This window comes from Alligator mississippiensis, chromosome 2, assembly GCF_030867095.1.
Source record: "Alligator mississippiensis isolate rAllMis1 chromosome 2, rAllMis1, whole genome shotgun sequence".
Taxonomy (NCBI): Eukaryota; Metazoa; Chordata; order Crocodylia; family Alligatoridae; genus Alligator; species Alligator mississippiensis.
The window spans coordinates 282404690-282428221 of record NC_081825.1 but is presented as its reverse complement, the minus strand read 5'-3'; the positions used below and the strand labels follow the sequence as shown (position 1 = coordinate 282428221).

The 23532-nt window shown below is 43.1% G+C and overlaps 1 protein-coding gene across 2 annotated transcripts in view; it reads right to left on the bottom strand.

Moving 5' to 3' along the window:
* Nucleotides 1-23532, bottom strand: part of EML1 (EMAP like 1) — a 207099-nt gene that overhangs the window by 173512 nt on the left and 10055 nt on the right. The window lies entirely within an intron of this gene.

Sequence of the window (23532 nt, the reverse complement as noted above, 5' to 3'; positions counted from 1 at the left end):
GCAATAAATCATGCCACTGAATGACTGATTCAGTAAACACACAGTCATTTTTCACATGGATATTATATCCAAGCATAGGTTTGTCTCTCATTATAGGACAGAACATTTTATTTAGTCATAGGAACATATTGCCACCCTCCTGAACAGTGATTTTAAAGCAATGATTGTATTCACAGGCAATTCCAAGTCATTTGTATGGCAAGTGTTCTTTCAAACGTACACTAGATTTGTAAGCTATTTCAAACTCATTCATACTTTACTAGGAAGACTGCTACATCTCATCCTGTCCACTCTCACAACCCCCTAGGTTTTTGCTGAATTTCTAACTCCCTGGTCTCTCCACAGAAATACTCCAGGAATCCCAATCCTAATGTAACTCTGTAAAGTTGTTGCACATGAATCAAATACTTATTACAATGTAATTTCCAGCTCAGCCCTGAAAAGCAGAACTGTTGTTTTTATGGTGTCATTTGTGTAGCCCCCTCCCCACCTCAACATACTGCAGAATGGTTCTGCAAAGGGCTGAATTCTTTTGCTCTTTGCACACTCAAATTGAAATATCTGGCTGTATTTGCAACCTTCCAGTCACCTCCCACACACTAATTATAATCACAGGACTACTATGCAAAATGTATGCAACTCAACCAAAACCAACCAAAAGTCATCTGACTTGAGATTCAGTTACAAACTCAAAACTCAGACCAGGTTTGCCAAAAAAAGCTAGCAAAATCATCAAGTAAATCCAGGTCATTTTATGAGTTAGAAGTATGCAAAATTGATGGTTTTATATGGTTTCAATGCAAAATTAGTTAAAGCTAGGACTTCTTGTTGAGATTTGGGGTTTAACAGAATTCAGTGTAAGGCAACAACACATGGAGACCAGAGACAAAGTAAATGTTTGCAAAAATCTGCTGAATTTCAAAAGTCTCTATTATACCCAAATGGGAACTTGCTGAAGCTTAGCTGAAAGCTGATTGTTGTTCAAAGTCAGAGGACAGGGCTTGGGTGTAGAAGACAATCTCAATATCAAGATATGGTCAAAACAGTGAAAATATTTGAAAAGTTTCTCCCCTTGTATCATCCCATTCCCACTCTGTCTGGTTAGAGATTGAACTGTGGCCCTGAGCTTTCACATGCAGATTGTGGACCTCTGTCTCTAAAAAGCCACTGTAACCCAATATCTGGGGATAGGTTTCTCATGGAATTCAAAGGTGCTTAATGCAGACTGAAGGCAAGACATGACAAAGAGTTTCTATTTTGTACAAAATATGTCTTCTCATTGATTTTTGTGAGGAAGGAAAAAAAGCCAGCTTTTCAAAAAATGTTCATATTACTTCAGTTCTTATACACCGATAGCAGAAATGACACCCAACTCTGCCTCACTCTTCACTGTGATGGTACCAGCAAAAGACCCAACATTCTGAAAGTACAGACTTAAATCCCCTAGGCCATTTCAGTTGGTGGCCCTCATTTAGTAAATCCTGCTGATCCACTCAAAGATAGAACAGTTTCAAATATCTTCCAAATTTTACCACCATTGCCTTGTCTAATATCAGCATAATGTCTGATATGCCCACTACCCTGTGCCTGCGCAGAGTATGATCTTGATTGCCTAAGAGGTCTTTCCATCTTCGCTGAATAGGATCCTATACTACCAAAAGACATTTGTACTCTGAGTATCATGCAGCTGACAGCATTCTCCTAAACATCACTGACATTTTTGTAAAATTAATTCTAAATAAAACCAGAGATTCTTGCATTCAGCTCCAAATTTTACTATTTTCACCTGGATTGTCTCAACTGTCGGCATTTGATGAGACTGTGAGGTACCATGTAAAATTAAAGTGGTTGGGGTTTTATTTACATACTCTTACTCTGAAAAGGCTTGCCATGATATATGCATAATTCAGGCAACACGATTTGTCACTGTGATGTGAATTACCTGACGAGCAGTCTTTTGGGGACTGAATCCTGTAAGGTAGTGAAAATCACCATCTCCCATTGAGTTCAAGGAGGGCACTCACAGTAAATCCCTTATGGGATTAAGTTTACAGATGGTACACAGTCAATGTCATGTAAGAATAGCAGCCTTTCACATTGTTAGTACATTGTTGGTATTTCTGGAACACCTACAAAGAGCTGGGTGGAAATTAAGCACACTGCACATCCTCCTCTCTTAAAACTTGCTTCTATTTCTGGAGTGAGTTGTCAGGATGCAACTCTCCAAGTAGAATTTATGGGGAAAAACAATAAAGCTATGTCATCTACACAGATTAGTCTCAGCCTTAATGCTAGTTCTTCTGGACTTCCACGATTAGGTCTTTGGATGGAAACTTCTTTTGTTAGCTGGTAAACAACATAAACAGAAAAATCAAACACATTTGTAATCTGGTAGTACCACGGACTATATTGTTTTTCTTTGCTTTCTTAACTTACAGTTGTTTACGATCCTGATATACTACATAAATCCCTTTCTTAAGTGGAAGTAAACAAGTAATGGCATTATACCAGCAGATATAGGATTGGTTTAGACTTATAACCCTTTTCTTATTGTCACCTGTCCAGCTCTTTCAGTTAAACTGCAGGAAGAAGAAAGCTGTTTTCTTCTTCTAGTAGAAACCAAAATGCTTATCACAAATTAACAGTGCTTAAGAGAAATTAGCATCTATCTTGAAAGCTCAACATAATGATACAACAATAATACAAATATTAAACCTTTTGCCTTTCTTTTTTCTATCCCATCCAAAAATGAGTTTTCAACCATATTGATACAGTAATGGAAACTATTATAATAGAATAACAAGACTGCTGAAAAGTTCAGTATAGGAACCCTAAGAAGCTTACACTTCAAAGAGCTGTTGTTACACTAAACAAGAAGAATATTGTTTGGTAGGACTTAGACGAAAGCTCAAAGAGTTACCAAATACAGACTAATCAGAATATCAGTGGCAATGCAGAGGAAAATAATGTTAAGAGCTAATGACCTGCGCAGAATTCTTGTGCTCCAGTGTGATCCTGAACTGATTCTTCAGGAATGGATTTCATATTCCTCAGAGATCCTTCAGAAGCTGCTGATGGTTTATGTCCAGTATTCAAAGAACTTTGCATGCGAGACAGCTGCATTCCTTATCTTCTTTTTATTTATGTTACGATTACAACAATAGCAGACTGAACACACACAGACCCTACGTTAATTAAGCTGCCTTTAAGCCAGAGTTAAGGTGATGTCATAAGAACCAGCTTAGGGTAGCAAGGTCACTGGAAAGGGAGAGTACAATTCCAGTAATAAATCAATTTGCAATTTGAAGGACTTCTTAGATATCCAGCATATATTTGCCAACATGAAGGGTTTTTTATTATTATTATTTCTCCTCTCTAAACTGAAATAAATGAATAATAAAACTAGTGTCATGCTGGAAGGGTGAATATTTCTGAATAAGGTAAAGTACAGCTCATGTACCTCCATCAGTTAGTAAACCAAACATATTCACAGATTTATTTATATAAAGTTTTTGTATATTGTAAACTTTCACAAGTGGGCAAAACTGTATTTGATATCTAAGCATATACTCTGTATATCACTTATTGGATATTTTGTATATTTAGAAATTCAAACATAGGGAAAAGATAGGAAAAATAAGTTTTTATATAAAGTATATGATATAAATAAATCCAAGTGTTGGGTTCCATTTGTATAGTACTTCATATCACCTCCCTAGCATATTCTGTTAGAAACAATTTTACAAAATTAGAAAAAATTGTCTTTTACCATTTTCACTTTCCTTTCCATGTAAAGATATGACTTGGAGAATCTATTCTCTATTAAGAACAATAAAGTGGTGATGCATCCCACTAATGGTATTGTCCAACTGTGAAGCATTCTCACCAGTAAATGTTGAATGTCTGAGCTGTCTTGTGGTCAGACAGCCTTTTTGACAACCAGTACTGAGTAAGAGTCTGTAAGATTCCAACAGTAATAAAATCAGCCAGAGAGTGATGTTTGTATCCAAAGGCTGTGATCTTGCAAACATGGTAATAAGATGGCAATGTTGTTTTTTCTAAGCAATCAGTCCCAGATGAAGTGAAGTGAGTCAGAACATTCCATGTGGATAAAAATTTTTAAGGAAAGGTTCTTTGTTCCTTTGTCTTCTGCTTCTAATAGTTAACATTGAAATTGTCTCTACAATCTGCATATTAATATGGGCATCAGTAGGGCTCTTTGTAACTAATAGTCATGAATATGAACAAGGATTCTCCTAAAACAACATCTTTTATTTTACCAGGTATAAAATGACCACATTGATGACATATCATGGTTTGCCACATGGAAACGCTAGAGGCAGCTAATAGCGGCATAGATGAAATCACTTCGTCACCAAAAGCTCTACAGTCACTAACCATTATTTATCTTTGTCTTCAGTCTTCATTGTACAATTTAAGAGAAAAAAAAATCTCTTTGCTACATGGGACTCCACAATCCTCCCCTCTCTTGATGGTTGTTACTTGTAATTGCAGTCAGAATAACAACCCGAAGGCTTTATGTTGATCTGCTAGATTTAAACACTAGTCTCTCACCTTGCAGTATGTATATCCTGTATTGCAAAATGGGTACATATTGTGTGCTTGTATGCTTGTAGAAAGGCTTAGACCTGTATGTATTTTACCACCAATTTAGTTGAAAATCCACTAGGTAATACTGCAAAGGCAGTATTAGTTAGTTAGTTGAAATGGCTCTGGTTCCGTTCTTTATAAATACTGTAGGCATAGCACAAAATGTACCCCAGTTTGTACCTGGTATAAGCACATGCAATCAATTCAACTAAAATAAGGAAGAGTCTGGGCAGAATTTCCCCCACAGAGAATAGATAAATTCCAAGTGTTACCTTCTTGCAGCATCTCAGTATTTTTGGTACTTTAAGGTTATATGCCAGCTGTGCTCCAATGGTGCATAAAAACATTTCCCATTCAAAGTGACTAGACATCAATGTAATATAGAAAATTGTTATGTGCTCTCAATGGCAATATTTCACTTTACTGTAGATACATTAATGTGATGCTCTGTCATGAATCATATCAAGTATACACCCATTCATTTTAGACTATTGAGTACCATGATAAAAACAACATAGAGGTATCTGCAGGTTCCTTTTAGTGTGCTAAATCATGATCCCAAGGATTTTGCCCGTAGGGAGAATGTAGCTATCAGGGGACAAAATCTCCCCTAGATCCATAAGATGGGGCCGAGGAGGAGCAGCAGCTGGATTTTGCCCCTTTCACCCATGTGAAGCTTGGGCAGTGGTTCTCAGCAGTGCATAGATTAGCAGACCCCACCCGTTCTCTGCCCTGGGACCTTCTGCGTAGCCCCATACAGCAATGCTCAGAGCTGGGGGCATTTCCTGGTCCCAGTGCACAGCCAAACTAAGTCATGTCTGTTGCATTTTAAGCAGCGCCAGTGCCTGTGTAAAGGAGCCAAGCTTCACTTCATTATGAATATTTAGGGACATGTCCTTCACGTTTCACACAGATTTCTCTTGGTAAAGACTAAAGAACTGTAGAGACACCTGCTAAAATAGTCAAATTAGTCAGATTACCCCTTCTAAATTGTTCCCTGACTTAATAACATCCTAGCCAGACACAACATATGTTTTCTCCAGCCCTCCTTAATATATTTATCTTTTGCTAAATTCATTATGGTACTCTGTTAATCACCCTCCTCAGCAGCAAGTCTTAAACACAACTTCCTTCTCCTCTAAACATCGCATAAACAAATCGCTGCCTGTTATTTCTTCAGGACTATAAAACATTTTAAACAAAACCCCACTTTCTCAAACAGACAGGGCACAACAATCACCCAGACAGGAACACATGGGCAAACCTCATGTATAACAGCTTTCTCACTGCTCTGATTTATATAAGCAACAGTGATGCTGAATGACTTCTCAACATAGGGCTAATTCCAGGAAAGAAAGCAAGCCCTCATATGAAATTCAACATCTCCTCCCCCAAACAAAGACCCGAGAAATGATGACCGGGACTTAAATCACAGCTCTGAAAATTACCATGAAGTGGGAGAAAATGAAATTGGACCTTTCCATAACAGTTTTGTCATGCAAGCAGTAGTTTATGAATGCACAACATTAGTTTACTGATGAATGTTTTCATATATTGAATTTGAAATGGTTTCGGTTTGATTTTTTTATCCTTAACTCTCATAATGTTAACTAATTTTTTAAACCATCTTTTTTTTTGGTAAAAGATTTCTACAGGCTTATAACCAATCATTAGAAAGATGGAGAGAGAATGGTGGTTCATGGACGCCATTGTGTAAATATTTCTCTGTAAATATGATCATTTTTATTGAAGTGACAGGGAAAAATCAAAACAAATTTATCCTTTTAACTGAGAAAAAAGGGTCAGTTACTATATCTTAATTTTGCTGATATCAAGTGCAAGGCCACATGAGTCAAAATCTGCTCCAAGTTACATCAAAGCACAGTGTTGGTTTGGTGAGGTTGCGTCAGGCACTTGCACTGGAGTATTGCCACTGGTTTAAATGACATTGCAGGTTTGTAGTTAAAAGCAGAATTTGGCCCATTATCTTTACGAAACATGAAGGCAGTGTGGAGAATTGCCTTGGCTACTGCCTGCATTCTTATGCAGGATGATGTGAAAAATCTGCAAGATATCTTCATGCGGAGAATGAGAGCTCTGGACTGTACTTAAGCGAAAGAGTACATGGGTAACAGGATTTTAAACATCAGTAGCTACTCATTGTGTCCATTAATGTAGTCTCCAGAGGGCATGCATCTGCGATACCATGATTAATGACTCTTTCCATTGGCTATAATAGGATCTCATGTTTGACATCTTTTATCTTTTGATGCAGAGACTCACTGGAAAATAGTGTAAATATGGCTGTCTTTAAAATTTTCTGCTGATTTATTTTGTCAAGGTATTTAAGGTTTGGTATGATAATTTGCAAATAATGAAAAATTCTGTGACAAATATTTAGTTCTAAAATACACAATCTATGTTTTAGGGAGGTCATCTAGCCAGATCTGCTTTTATTTTTTATTTGCAGCAAAATATTGTTTCTATTTTCTTATAGTCATGGTTATGATTTTTTTTTTGTTAGGAGCCATCTTCATTACTGAGGGAGACAACAACTTCATTAGTAAGTCTCATATGCTGTTTTATTCACTCATTGGAACAAGGCAACAGAAACTAGCATATTTGTTTCCCATTTGTGAAAGTTTCCAAAAATATTTCCTGATCCATAGCATATTTGGTATCCACACCGTACATGCTCAGACTATATAATCACATTAAAAAGGCAACAGCAGATAACTTCTGATTTATTCATGTATCCCTTCAAGAGTTGCATGTACACAGTTCCAAGCCGGGAGAAAAACTGCTGGCTTCCAGGAGCAAAGCACAGCAAGAATCATATGCCATATCTACCAAAGAATAACAGCTATATTTTCTTTGGCAACTGGGGATAAGTATCATATTTAAATGTCCTTCCAATCTTGTATCAGCTAACTAACCCCAGATCACACCTAGCATGTAATGGAATAGATCCCTCACAAGATTTTAAGTGCTATAGCTGGACACAGTTCAAAAGATTTGAAATGTTGCTAAATTCACAGCCTTATATTTGCTACTCTTTTCTCTAGAGTGGGTGTGTCTACACGTGCGTTTAATGCTGGCATAAATTTACTGCGTAGTAAATTACTGTGTAGTAAGTGGGAATAGGCTGGTATCTACACATACAGGCATTAAAGCGCCTTAATGCTGTGTGTAGACTGACTTGGGACTAAAGTTAGTCCCAAGTCAGTCCACATACACAGTGTTACTGCACAGTAAGGCATCTACATGTGCCTTACTGCACAGTAACTAATTGGGCGTAAATTTGATACCTGCATGATGCAGGTATCAAATTTACACTCAAGTTGGCCTAAGTCACCATATTTACCACACAGCACAGGCATGCACATATAGATACGCACCTGTACTGAGCAGTAATTTCGGTTACTGGGCAGTAAATGTACACGCGTAGACATGCCCAATGTTGCTTTTTTATAGTCAATGTTTCTTTTCCTTTTCATGTTGGCTGACCCTATCCTGGTGCTGCTCTAAACATTCCTCACCACCAGCTAAATGAATCTCTTGTGTCTAAAATACATACCAGGGAAGGTGATAGATGTAGGTACCAATGCTGTTTTTCAGATTGACCATTGCATGCCATGGAGATTACCTTTGTATAAGTTTTGTGTACCAAGCACTCACTTGGAGACAAGTTTAGAGAAAACAAAAAGGAGTCACGCAGTGAACACTGTGAACGATTCTCTGTGCATTGGACCTAAGCAACAGATGATTGAAGTCAATGAAAACTTTGACTTCAAATAGTCTATGGTGACCAACCTGATGGTGGGTGGTTGGACCCAGAAAAGTGCTGCGCAAACAGGCCGGGGACGGAAGGGTTATGGGACCTCATTTCTCCTTCTCTTATCTCTCTTCCCGTTGACGGAAAAACAATTAAGGAGGCGGTATAACAAATAGATGCTTTACTCACACTTTCGTATAGGTGGTTTCCTTTACAGCAGTTTCAAGAATAAACTCGCTGTTAACTCGAGAGCTCTAAACATGTTTGAACGATATACTCGGTCATGATGGGGGTGTCCGGGGGGAAGGGATTTCGTGGACGCAGGATCCTGGAAAGGGTGATCAGGCCTCTCCAAACTGACTCGTGGATCCCCCTTGTGCTTGTGTTCTGCCCCTTTTTATAAGCTACAGAGCCAATCAAAATGTGTCCCGTGTATCTGCTGACTTTCAGGAGGTTGTGACTGCCGGCCGCGTGGTCACGCCCCTCATGTAACCCCTGATTTGCTGAGGCTATTTGATCACGCATTCATCATGACTTCCTCACACTCCGAGCATAGTTCACCCTCGTGTTTTTACATTTAATACCTTCGAGTTCTTAAGTGTGTTTAAGATACAACATCCAACACAAACACAAAGTAAAATACCAACTAAGGGTATTAATAACGGTGGTCATTCAGCAGTTCTATTGTGACAGGGGCACTCAACTCATTTGGTTATGACATATGGGTTGGACCAATATGAATTTTTTCAGACAAGTAAATGTATGTATCGGACAAACCCTGGAGGATCTCCAGCTGACTTTGCTCAAACAACATTAAGTATCAGATAGTTTACAGTTGTTGTAGTAATCCCATAGCATTACCTAATTATGTCACTACTTTGATGTTATGCACTGCTGATTCAGTTAGTCTAAGGCACATCTCTATCCTGCCTTCTAGTTTGACGTGTGTTCTGTGATGAATTGTTCAAAGAAAAGTTCTCCATTTTTGAGAACCGAACGATTTCTTTTCACATCTTTTTTCCCTTTCATCTTTCTGTTCGACAAACATATTTATTATGATAAGAAAACACCAAAAAGGCTCCCAAGGTTTTTATCATAGCCATTTGACAGTATGAAAGGACTTGTATCAAGTTAGTCATGCATCATAACAGGCTACAAACTCTCTACTCACCTTGCAAATCCCTGTGTCCTCTTCAGGATGTTCAACCCAAATTTTGCAGAAGGCAATGCTAGCAGAGAGCAGATCCAAGCTGGCTTCTGGAGCCAGGAGAAGTGGGAACAGGATAGGCCAGAGAAGTAGGAGAGGAGAAGTCAAGAGGCGGCCTAGAGGGTCATAGTGTCTGCCTGCTTTAATGTAGTGGAACCCCTGGGGCCATTCAAGTTGAAGCCAACTTTTACACACACAAAATATAAGTGTTAACTTTATATATATACACACACACACACACACATATACATATACACACACACACACACACACACACACGTACGTGTATACGCACATACACATACGTTATTTCATGGCACACATTTAATTTTGGATATATGTAACTTTTGAGGGTTACACAGTAAAGCACTGGAAAAATCTATTTCCATAGGGAGAAAAAAAAAAAAAGACTATGGAGCTAAGAAAGAGATCTGAGAAGCAAAATGGACCCACAAAGGTCCATGTTGGAAGCCATACTGGGAAACTTGTACCTCCCTCTAATGAAGTTTGTGCAGTCAAAAGTGAATTGTGTGACCTAGAAAAAATGTTACTGTAAGATGCCCTGCAGATTAGATAGCCTTTAAAATAAATTTTAGTCAAACTAATTTTCATTCTCCTGTTCCCCAAAATAATTCCCTACAAATATTAACATTAATCTTTAAATTAAAACATTAGAAATGCTACAAAAAGATTTTTATGGCTGTTGTTCAGCACCACAAATCCTTTTGCACTTCATTTATTTTATAAATACAATAATCATCATCATCCTTGTTATAATTATAACAAACATTCAATGATATTGTAAAGTGAATAAATGAAACTTGTGGACTTGTGTGTTCATTCTCTTTCCAGACCAAGAAAACCAGCAGCCTTGTTTCAATCAGGCAATTTCCTGCTTTCATCAAGAAACAAATACATTTAGGATGTCCAGCTGTTGTGGGATGGCACATAACATATAAAAACCACTGACATTAACCACTGCAAAGAAGCCAAGGAGGGCTGAAGCCCTGTAAAAATGTGTCAGCATTTTTTTCTGGAATGGCCGAGGGATTCTATTATGGAAAAGGCTGAGATCTACGGTAGAGTGTCAGAGATTACATTCCTATCTAGCTTCCCATATGCTGCTCTCACACTAACCAGATGTCATAGTTTTTGCACTTAACCAAGAGGGAAATCATCCTATCACTCCAAGCTCTAGTGGAAGGCTTGGGTTGAGGAAATCCACAAGGATATAAACACATATGCTGTTCTAGCCTCTGCCTACAAACCCACTTTGCAGGATGGCAACAATCTATGCCTGCCCTGATACCACCCTTCCCTATTATTTAAAACTCTATTATGTGGTGGCACCTTTGGAGTCAACTGAGTGGGATTTTCATGATCAAAATTTTGGATTTAGGATGCCTAATGTCTTTTTTGAATTTGGATGCTAGTGATTTAGGAGCCCAAGTCTTATTTTCACAAGTAGCTTAAGTATTTCAGAGACTAAGTTCTAAAGACATTAAATGAGACTTCAGCTTTCAAATACCCAAGTCATTTTTGCAAATGAGACCTGGGCTTTACAATGCTGAGTGGAACAATGATTAAATATTTTTAACCAACTGGGCCCCAACCATTATTCAGGTAAAACATCCTTTTATTTTACAGTTTTGCCTAAAAAACACAGACTTGAGGATCTGGCCAGCTATATAATAATAATAATTTGTGCAGTCCAGTTCAACACTATCATTCTCTTTTATAGTATCAGTGCTGTCCATGGAACTTTATGTACAAATGAAGACATGTCCCTCTTTCCATATAGCTTGCAATCTAATTTATACAAGACATAGCACATCAAGAGACAGCAAACAAAGGAGTAGGGGAGGAAAAGGATTTAGTGTGGCTAAAGCCTACAGCTATAAATTATTTGAATCATTTTTATATAGGAGATAAGTAACTTAGCGCCACTAATGCCATTGGCACTGCCGCTAACGTTGACATTGGTAAGGAACTTAATCTTATGGTTTGTCAGTGGCTCACGATGGTTAATTTTTTTCCCCTTCTTCTTCATCACTTGTCAAACAGAAAGGCTGGTATCTGATCTGCCTTGCATTAAATTTATGATGGACAAGACATCAAGAAAGGAAAGATAAATGGGACAGGAAAATATCTTCAAACTGTGCTGATCCTCTAATATAGGCTAATTATAATCACTAATAATGCACAGAAGCTTGTAATAAGCATACAGAAAAAGATTTCAAGGGGACACGGTCAGGTTAAAAATTGTGCTTAAAAAACATATTTCTATAATATTTCCAGGTTAAAATGGAAAGAATTTTGAATATCTAATTAATTTTGCACCACTTTTCTGCCACCGATTCACCTTCTGCATTCCAGGTATCTTAGACAATAAAAGTAAGCTAACTGGTTCAAAGTCTAGTTCAACTTCCTTTTCTAATGCATGAATAAATGGTACAACATTGTGACTGCATACATTAGAGAGGAATGTTTAAATCTAGAACAATTATAAGCCTGGTTAAAACTATAGAAAGGAAACACTTTATAGAAATATTGTCAAAAAAGGAGGTTTGTTTTTTTTTTTTAATAACTTCTAGACTGTATGGTGATGAGAACTCAGGAAACACATGGCTACAGATAGGTTGCTCACTCCATTTTTCTCTCAGCTTTATACTTACCCACTGGCTGAGGCAGATCCAGAAGGGGTGCAGTGGTACAGGCACACACCCCTTCCTGACCATGAAGCAGAAGCAGTAGCTGTGGACTTCAAGTCCCTGAAGAAGGTAAACATCCCTCCTCTTTGTTTCCCCCCAGGCTCAGAGGCACATCCCTTCCCTTCCCCTCCCCATCACCCATCCTCTGCCCAATGCTGCTGCTGCATCCCCACTGTCCTAAGGGCAAGAAGAGCTCCACCCTGCTCCAGCCAGACTGTATTGGGGCTGGGCTCAGCCAAGGCCAGTGCACGGGCAGGTTCTCCCTCCCTGCCTGGTCCCCCATGGGTATTTTCTGCTAGCCCAGGAGCAGGTGTGAGGAGGGGAAACCCTCCTGCCCACTGCCACTGCTGCTGTGGCTAGACTGAGCCCAGCTGGAGCAGGACAAGAGTTTCCCTCACCCTTGGAACAGCAGGGACACCGCAGCAGTGGCAGGTTGGATGCAGGGGGCATTCTTACCTGCTTTGAGGACTTTAAGTAATTCCCTGACTACTGCTCCCCTGGTGCAGTCTGCCTGTCCCGGGGGGCAGATCTGGGAAGAAGGCTGGGAGCAGAGATGGTTGCACCTCCCACAGCATTGGTAGCTGCTCTTGCACCCTCCCTTGTAAAATCCTGTATCTGCTTCTGCACTTTGGTGATTGCTTTAATATGTGATCTGTCAAGACAGACAAGCGGGAAAATAAAGGAAAAGCTAAAAACTGAAAACACGGAGGGGGAGGGAGAGAAGAACACAGTTAGCAGAACTGAGTGGGGGCCAGAGGAACTGAAATGGTAGCAAACAGCAAATGACATAAGGGCTAGGGACAGACGTTACACATAACCCAGTTTAAGTGATCAGAAACTGGTTTAAACCTGCAATAGAACAGAAGCTCAATGCACATAAACCAACTTCAAAATGTCAGAAACTAGTTAAAGATAAACCTGGTTGAATGCAGTATCAGACTTAACTGCTTTGGGTCAAACCAGTTTATGAAACTTCTGTCCCAGACCCCTTCCTGGTTCAAGTTAAATCACAGTCCCCCAGCATCCCAGCATGTTTTCCAGCCCTGGGCTGAGCTGTGCTGCCTGCTCTACAGAGCAGCACTGGTCTCCCAGCTGGAGCAGTAATGGCTCACTGACCAAGGGGGTGAGGGGACAAGCCCAGCTAGGGATGCAGCTCAGTCTACAAGGGGGGACTACCCCTCCCCCCCCACCCCAGGGCAAACCCCAGCTGGGATCTGGGGCCAGGGAGGGGGGGAATCAAACACCCTTTCCCCTGCTCAAACTTACTGCTGGCTGCAACTGTGGGCTACAAATCCCAGAGGCACCTGGAAGCAGGAAGAAGAAGTGATGAACAACCCTGCAGAGTCCTGCTGTTGTAATTCTGGACTGCAAATCCCAGGACCTCAGGGGCAGCAGGAAGAGGAAGTGAGCACACAGACAGAGAACCATGCTTTAGTGCTCCCTGGCCTCTGGCCTGAGTCACTGCAGGTATGTGGCTGCATTTCCTGAATCAAAAGCAAATGTCTGTTCATTTCTGTTTCAATTTAATCTGTGCATTTTAGATTAACCTGCAAAGACTGAATTGTTTCAGCCTTGGGCTTTTTGTCTGTCTGTACCTAGCCAAGGGCTTCAGCCTGTGCCTGTTGAATAAAGTAGGAATTTGAATGATGGCCCCATTTCCATGTTACTCCTCTTTGGCCATGTAGCACAGAAAATGCATACATGGGCAGAAACATTACATGGCTTTTTACACTGTACAGTAACTGAGAACAGTAAGAATCCTATATATTTTGACTAAATGTGGGATTATTCCATGAGCTGAATGACAATGCCTGACAGGGACTACTGAGTGCTGTAACATAACCTCTTCTGCCTCCAATGTTTGTTACTGGCAGGCATCTTCCCCAGAGGAAGAAACAAAGTCTTGTTGGCTGGAAGTGTGCACCATCCAGAGAACTCCTAATTCCCAGATGGGGAGTGGCTTTCTAATCCCTTTGCACCACAGAATCAGAGTTATTACTCCACAATTTGGACTAGACTTCAATAGAAGCAGGAGCTTCTATTTTCCATCTATTAGGAATGGACCAACTTAGTGGAGATGCACATATTTCAAAACTCTCAGACTATTTTGGGGGTTTGCAAAGCTAGTTCAATTTAATTTTTATTTAAGAGCTTCCTGTAATTTAAATGACTAAGACCAAATTTGTGTCTGGAATAATTCCAATCAAGCTCATGAAGTTACATAGAGCAGAACAGAAGCAATAGTTTCTTTATTTTTCCCATAATGACTCAAGGGGTTGGGGGTTGTTTTATTTTGGGTTGTTTGTTTGTTTGTTTGTTTAAGTCAGGAACACGTTATTTTTTAGTTAAAGATAAACTAATGCCATGTACTTGGGGTAGAAGTGTGATCCATTTCCATCTTCTCCAGCCTCCAAGCCAGCTAAGCACAAATCTCTGTTCCAAACACTGCATTGATTTTTCTTTAGCATGTTTGTTATGCTTTTTGTTTCAGTGTCTTTCTTAAGCAGAAGAGAAACCCACTGCAATCCCAGCTGTAATTCTGAACCTATGTTTGAATGGTGTTGAAAATAAGAATAAGAAGATTAGTTGCAACTGAGGTATGCACAATTAAGGGCTGTAAATCCCTTTTGAGATTTTAACGACATGAACAAGCCACTCACATTTCACTATTACTTGTCATCAGATCCTTTGATAAAATAAACCTTTGTTATACACAATTAGGGAACCATTATTAGAGGTGAGCAAATAGAAGATATTTTTCTCTAATAAGAGAAAAAACAGTGCTTTTCATTTTCTCTCAAAGTTGAAAATGACTCTTATGTTTGCCTTCCATAAACATTCAGAAACACAAACTTCATTCTCACAAGCACTCAAGTATACACCTGGACAGGGAATGAATTGCCTGCCCCATAAACAGTTTCCAAAACTTTTCCTGGTGGCTCTGGCTGGGAAGAAGCTCAGAGAAGGAGGCTGGTGGGGCTATTTGACAAAAGGCAATGGAAGCAGATTCGGAAAAGTACAGTGTTGGTATAGAGGGCTACATGTTTTAGGTCACATGCCCATAAACAAGGAAGGGTTCCCTTTGACTCTTAAGTTAAATCCGAGTCCCACAGTATCCCAGCATACTCTGCAGTTCTCGGCTGAGCTGTCTGCTCCAGTGGAGGAGGCCTGGCCCTGCCCCTCTGCTCCCCAGAGGGGGTAGGGGCAGAGACATGACCAAGCACTGCACCCCCTAAGGCAAAGGGGGCAGGGAAGAGGTTTATTCCCCCCACCCTCCCCCCTGTCCCACCAGCACGGACCTCAGCCAGGGTCTGCCAGGCAGGGGTGCGCAGCCCATCAGGCATTTTGCCCCACTCACCACTCAAGCAGTAGGGGGTGTGGCCAGCCCTGGCAGCAGCCTCAAGCAAACAGGGGATAGAGAGGGGTTTAATTCCTCCTTCCTTCCCCTGTCCAACCTGAGCCAGGGTCTGCCTGGCAGGGTCCCTCTGCTCCTCGCTGCTACAGCAGCAGGGGTGTGAGCATGGCCAGATGCCATGGCACCCTGGGATGAAGGGGGAAGGTAGGGGGTTATTCCCCTCTCTGTTCCATCTCCCCCAGGGGACCCCTGTCAGGGTCTGCTAGCTGCTGCTTGCCACCAGCCAAGCAGATCCTGCCTGGGGTTCCCTGGGGGAAGAGGAGAGGGAGGGAAGGAGAAACCCCCTCCCTGACCACTTTGCCTCAGGGGGCCGTGCCCGATGTTATCTGGCCATGCCCCTGCCTGATGAAGAGGGAGGGACCTTGACAGGGCAGCAGTCCCTGTCATGGTGTCCTGGGGATGCAAGCCTCTTCCTGGTGGGGTGGGGCTACACTGCAGGTGGGAGGGAGGTGGGCAGAGATGCCACATCCTGCACTGGGCAAGTGGCGGCAGTGGGACTCAGAGGTGTGGCTGTGGAAACTAAGCTGAATTTTGGGCTGGCTATAGTCCCCCAAAATGCTTCTAGTGCTGCCACTTGCCCTGGGCAGACTGCGGCAGCTCTGCCTGCCCCGCTCCCACCCACAGCGCAACCCCCCACTGGGAAGGGGCTTGTACTCCCTGGGACACCATGACAGAGGCTGCTGCCCCATCAGAGTCCCTCTCCCATCACCTGTCCAGCAGCAGGTGCATGGCCAGATGCTGGCTGGCATAGCCCTTTAAGGCAAAGGGGGCAGGGAGGCGGCTTAGTCCCCTCTCCCCCCACAGAACCCCAGCCAGGGTCTGCCTGGCCGGGGGTGAGCAGCAGAGGCAGCAGCTGGGGCTGGCAGACCCCAGCTGGGGTCCCCCCAGGGGAGAGGGGACAGAGGGGGAAATAAACACCCTCCCTGCCTCAGGGAGTAATGCTGGGCCAGCATCTGGCCATGCCCCTGCTGCAGCAGTAAAGGCGGGGGGACCCTGACATGGGCTGCTGTGCAGACCAAGGCTGGGGTCTGCTGCCAGTGGGGCAGAGGAAGGAGCAGGGAATTAACCCCCCCTCTGTCCCCCGTCTGCTTGAGGCTACTGCTGGGGCTGGCCACAGCCCCCACCGCTCCAGCAGCAAGGGTAGGAAATGCCTGGCAGGGGCTATTTCCACCTTCCTCCCTCCACACAGACCCCAACTGGGGACTGTGCAGACCAGAGTGGGAGTTTAAGCCCCTCACTAATCATACTCATCCTGCAGGGGCCTGGCCATGACCCTCCTGCTCAGTTTTCCTCTAGCCCAGCCCTTGCTCTAGTACCACCCAGCTTCTGGCCTTAGTCACTGCAGGTGTATGCCAGCATTTCCAGCATAAGAAGTGAATGTCTGTTCATTTGCTTGCCAGTTCAATCTATGCAGGGTAGACTAATCTGCAAACAGTGAATTGATTCGGGCTTGGGCTTTTTGAATGTCTGTATTTAGCCATGAAGTAGAGATCTCTGAGGGACAGAGATGTATCTGAATGTAAAGTGAAATTCTGGTATCACTGAGAGGTCATATTAGCATTGCAGGCAACCAGAGAAGGGTCTTTGACAAGAATATTATCAAGGAAATAATGAATTCCACTATGACCAATGGAGAGGAGCTTTAGAAACGAACGGGGCACAAACAAGAGTTCTAACACACACCTTCTGAAATGAAGTCAACCTACAATTCCAGAACCTGTATGCCTGGAGATGTGATATCTTTTATTAGACTAACTAAATAGTTGAAAAAAATTGTTCTTTGCAAGCTTTTGAGCACAAACACCCTTCTTTAGGCATAGAGAAAGTCAGAGAGAGGAATCTACTACAGCTGTGACAGATCTAACTTACTGCATGTTATGGCTGCATTAATTATATACACATTGTATAGATAACTTAGACCTAACCAACGCAGGGTGCATGTAGAAATTCAAATACAGAACAACTTCCTTGGATTCTTCATGTGTCATTCACTTACAGAAGACAATTGGTAAATGGCTTCAAATAATTAATGCATCTGAGGACTTTGTAACCTGCCTCTTATTGACTTGTTAGAAAGAAATGAAAATCTGAAAAAAGTTAATTGTTCTGGATGCTTCACTGCATGAACCCAGTTGGCTTCAGGTACACCAAGTAGAAGATACTTTCACAGAAAAAGTCAGAGTCCTTATCCTGTTTGGAACACACTCACCTACCATTCCTGTACTGTGGTGCTTGAGGGACAATAGCCGTTCCTCACCCCTTTCTTCTGCAGTATTCAGAGATCTCTCTTGAAAGATGTGATGGGACTTGAGCACTACATATGCCCTGGAGTACACATCCTGTTTCCTTGGAACTTTCCCAGTGTTCTGAGCCATTTCATAAAAAAAGACTTCTGCAAAAATGAGGGTGGTGTTCAATACAGCAGCTTTTGTCAAAGGCTCTCCACCAGCGCTACAGCATGAAAGTTTGTTTTTTTTTTTTTTTATGTGCTCTGGCCTGCCACACATTTGACAAACTTTGCATTTACCTACTTTCTCCCTTGCCTCCTTTCAATGATTCCAGTCTGATCATACAACTTGACAAAAAGAAACCAATCAAGTCCACCTACCTAATGGAAGAAAATGTCATCATTCAACTTATGATAAATGTATGAAAATTAACAATGTTCAGGATGGATCCAATGCTTTGGAGAGAGAAAAATAAGTCTCTGACATCTCATGGACTGAATACCCTCATACAAAATCACCCAAGTCACCATTTGGGATTGACTGTAGAAGCAGGAAGCAGAAGTTGCCTGCAATGCCTTATTAAAATCCATACATCTGTAGCATAAACCGGTTAATGGTGATTGCATTTGGAAAAAGCTAACTAAATATTTTAACCACATTACTAACTCTTAAACAATTCATCTGGGGCTGGGAGATACTAAATTCTCCTGAAGATAATAGAGCTAAATTTCATTCATATAATCACTTGGAAGTGCTTGCATTTCAGAATATACACTGTTTTGTCATGTCATGTCCAGATCACCGACTGCAATACCACTCCCTTAAGCCTGCCATAAAATTAACTTTACGTGGCTGCATAGAGACATACACTTCACTGACATAAGGGATGTGGACTTTTAAACTTCTGGCTCCTGCTGCTATTTCAGATTTGTGTTTGCGGGGTGGTAAAAGGAGGGCTACACGAGCAGAGGACTGTACAGTCTGCAACTGTAAATATAAATCAGAAGCCCTCTCCTTTGCCTAGACAGCTGGCCAAAACCTGGAGCCTTGCAGCACTGTTTCCATTCAGATAACAAATTCATTATGAAGCAGGTTCATCACTGGTGTAATCTTGTTTGCTTACAACAATGTACACAAAGCTCTACTTCCCTGAATGCTAGGAACAAAAAAAGAAAGCCACATGCAGCAGCAGTTTCCTTGGTCAGCTCCCCGACCTCTGCTGTCCGTTTCTTCAGCCTTTCTGCTTCCTAAACCTACAGCCTGCAGCTGTGGAGCTGACCTGATACATAGCCTATTGCCTTTGAAGATGCCCCAGCTCCCAGCTATTTTCACTCCATAAAAAGGGTTGCTTGCTTTTTCTCTGGAGCACTGAAAACGTACTTAGCACACCCATTGGCTTTAATGAGGGCTGTGATTATCTTTGGATCAAAGGTCAGGTCTGTACCACAGACGCTTGCCTATATACATTCAGTGAGGAGTGCGAGTTTTTGTGTTATTTCTGCTTTGGCAAAAAGGCTGGTACACAGTTATCCAATAAAAGACACCGATTCATGGGTAGAGCTTATTTTCCCCTCAGGAAACCACTACAGTGACATGAGCAAAGCATCCTTTCTTACTGGTGTAAATGAATCCACACTAGAGAGAGTTTGCTTGTGCAGTTTTTCCAGAATGCCCGGGCAACTTTAATTTGGCCACTGTACACTGTCCATGGGCCAAATCCAGTCTCTGACCCAGGTCATCCACCTTGTGGATTTTGCCCTGGGTCTGGTGGCAATGGTGGGGCTTTGCACAGTGGCAGCCAGCACCCCAAGGAGAGCAGCCCTGAGCAACACCATGGGCAGAAACCCCCTCACAGTGGCCAGAGCCTGGGTAAGAGACCCAGCTCAGCAGGCTGTGGCCACAGCCAGGAAGCTTGTGACTGCAATGCTGCTGGAGCTACTTGCTAGGCCTGCACGAAGCAGTTAGTATTTGCTTCAGATTCGGCCGATTCAGAGGACAGCGATTTGATTTGGTGATTTGAATCATTGTCCCGACTCGATTCGGCCGAATTTGATTTGGATATTCAGCAGCAGCCAAATCTTCGCATCAGTCAAGACAGGCTCATCCCCCACCCGACTCAGTGAGTGCTGCCAGGTGGGGGGGGGCAATTCCTGCTGCTCCCTACTGAATGGGGGGCTCTGCCACAATCCCCGCCTTGCTCCCTCAGCCCCCCCATGGGTGCCCTGCACGGGCCTGTTCTGGCCCTTTAAGAAAAAAACAAAAACAAATAACACACAAAAACACAAAAAACCCTGGAGTCACCATTCCAGCCGGCGGGAGAAGGGCTCTGCACAAGCCCCCGAGGCTGCTGCAGGAGCAGCGAGTCCCAGGGTTTTTCTCGGCTTTTTTTTTTTCCTTAAAGGACCAGAGCTGTGGCAGGTGGGGCACCCATGGGGGAGTGAGGGGGGAGGGTTGGGGGGCTCATGCAGAGCCCCCCCATGCAGCGTGGGGCAGCAGGGATTGCCCCCTCACACCTGGCAGCACCTGGTGAGCACCAGGGCTTTTTGTTAAAGTACCAGGAGCTGGGGTGGGCGGGGGTGCCATGGCAGGGGCTGGGGGAGTGGGTGAGGGTCGGGGGGGGGGGGGAGTGCCAGGGGGCTGGCAGGGGTCCCCCCCATGGTCCCCTCCCCTAGCCCTTTCTCCCCCACCCCTAGTACTTACCAGCTCAGAGTCAGCTGCTCCCCTGCTGCAGCCACTGGGAACTGCCCGAATCATCAATGCTCTCTGAATCTTTTCCAAAGATTCGGAGAGCTTTGAATCGATTTGGACCTTTAAAATTGGTCCCCTGATTCGAATCGGATTCGGAGATTCGGCCACCGAATCGGGCCAAATCTCCTCTGAATCAAATCACCACCTGAAGCTTCGCACAGTCCTACTGCTTGCACCCCAGCTGTCATCAGGACATGGGCTGCTACTGCAGGAAGTTGTGCTACCACCACCAGAGCCCCAGCTTTGGCCATGGTGGTGGGCCTGACTGGTGCCTCTGGGGTTGCTTGTACCCCAGCTCTTGCCAAAGTCAAGGAGTTTCTACCCCCATGGCTGCTTGAGTTACTAGAGCCCCAATTCTGCTGCAGGAGCCCTGGAGTGAAAAGCAGGCCAGGGGCTTTGCCCCACAGCTCCCCTTCTAGACTGGTTGGGGAGGGAAAGGGGAACCAGTTACCTCTCCCTGCCTTTTGCCAAACTGGCTCTGCTGGCTTTTATGTCTTCACCCCCAACCATCCATTTGGTGGCACTGGCAGCAAGGGAAAGCTGGGGAGGCCAGGCCTGGGGAGGCTCTCCCCACGGTAGAAGGACAAAACACCTGCTCTTTCTTCACACAGAGCTCCAGGCATGTAGAGTGGGCAGAGGCCTTGCCACAAGGTTCAATCCACTTAGCTCCTGGTGTCCTAAGGCAGCACCACCCCCTGCCTGCTTGTCACACCAGACTCCAGGAGTGAGAAATGGCAAGGGGGAGAGGAAGGGAGGAAGTTGTCCCTCTGCTCCCTCCATGCTGTTCCCTGAGACTGCGAACAGAGCAGAGAAGCAGCTGCTCTCTGCCCGTTCTCCAAACTGGGGTCCTCAATCTGGGGAACAGGGAGCAGGGGTTGCCCTATTTCTCCCCTCCCCTCCTGGACTGGTCAGGAAGGGAAAGGGAGGAGTGAGTGAGAGAAAGCCCCCAGCCCCTTCTCCAAGCCAGGCAGTCCCTCACTTTTCCCCAAACTGGTCATTGCCTAGGTTGGGGAAGGGGCTGGGGGGCTTTGCCCCAGTGCTTCCTCTGTTCTGCTCCCAAAGGCTGTAAGGGGAGTGAAGGAGGATGCTTGCTGCCAGTTATTCAGAACAGGATCACAACCATTCTCCGCCTGTGCCCCTGCAGGAAGGGAGACACGGATGTTTGCTGGGGCTGCCAGCATGAGCCAGGGTATGGCCTGCAAGTACCTAAAAAAAAGGGAATGTGGCCCTCCAGCCCATTTGAGTTTATAACACCCCTGATATACAAAATTATATAGTGAACAAGGGATGAGGTAGGGGAAAGGGGAAAGGAAAGTGTCATGGTTAAGGCAGTAACATCTGAATGCTATCCTGGACAACTGGATTCTAGTCCTGCCAGTGCCAAAGAGTTCCCATGTGCTGCTGGGCACCTTTTACTGGCTAGTCACCAGCAGTATGCTCCTCATTGTCTAGGCTTCCAACTTGAAGCCATAAGATCCTATTTGCAGAAATGCTGAATACCCACAATAGCAACTGAAGCACTTATCATTTTATAGCACAACAGATATTCAAAGAAGTATGAAAAAAATAAATAAAAAAAATCAGGTACTAGGCATCTCTATGTACCACCCAAATTAGAGGGTACTTTTGACTGATCTCTATGCCTCAACTCCCCTTCTGTACAATGGGAACTATTGGAGTGGATGGAATCACTCCCATGGACCTAAGGAGGGTCTGACTCAAGCTGCTAAAGCTTTTCCTTCCAGCAGAGACAAAAGACAAATTATAAACTTCACTTCAAGTTAAGCTCTTTTCAATCACTGTACTATGAACGAGCAAAACACTCCAGTGAACATGCTATCGGTCACAGAATTTCTGTTTTTGATTTCTCTACAAGCCATCTGTGGTGCCCAGATGCTGCTGTCTAAAAGATGTCTCAGTTTTAATGCTCTCACATCAGGCTTTGTGCTTTTGGTCCTCTCTGAATCATTTCAGTGAAGTCTCCTCAAGAGATGTCTAGCTGTAGGCTGTCTCTTTCTCAACCAACTCACTAAGCTCAACAGACTCTATAGACATTACCTCCACTAAGCTGCAATCAGGAGACTGCTTGTGGATCTACTAGAATTGGGTTTGAAGTTCTTTTTAAAAGTTACTATACATGCAACCATTGTGGAGATGATTATTGGCAAGATTGCTCTCTCACTACTGAGCCTCAGGGATCAGATAGCTGCTAGGGAAAGAGAGGAACTATGAACATTGTTCGCAGCAACTATGTGAATCAATAAGTGTTTGACACCAAGCCCACAGTCATGCATATAGAAGCTCAAAGACACCTGCAAGTCCCTGCACCTTCAAATTTCCCTCTACTTGTTGATGCCTATTAAATGGTGAACCCACAAAAATGAGCTTTAGGGGCATAAGCCCAACTATATTAGAAACCATTTTGCACAGCACCTTCTACCCACCAGGCTACAGCTCAATTATCTTTGATGGATGAACTGTTTTTCTCCAACCAGTTGTCAAATCTGAGGTCATTACTCAGAGGGATTAGAGGGTGATAATTATATAGACTGTGTGTACAGTATATAGCCTTGCAAAAAGTAATGGATCAGAGCAATATACAGTATCCTCTCTGTGCTGTGTGAGAAGTGGATTGATAATTACATTTGTCAGAGAGCCATCTTATTTAGAGAAAGTTCAGCCATCTCTACACAACTCTGCAATGTATATTGCATACATACTCATCACTCTCTCAGAACGCATGCACTCACTTGGATTGCCCTGAATTTGTGCACGTCATAGAGGTGTACGGGAAAGCCATTACTCCACATTTGGGGTTATATGCTCTATAAATCCTT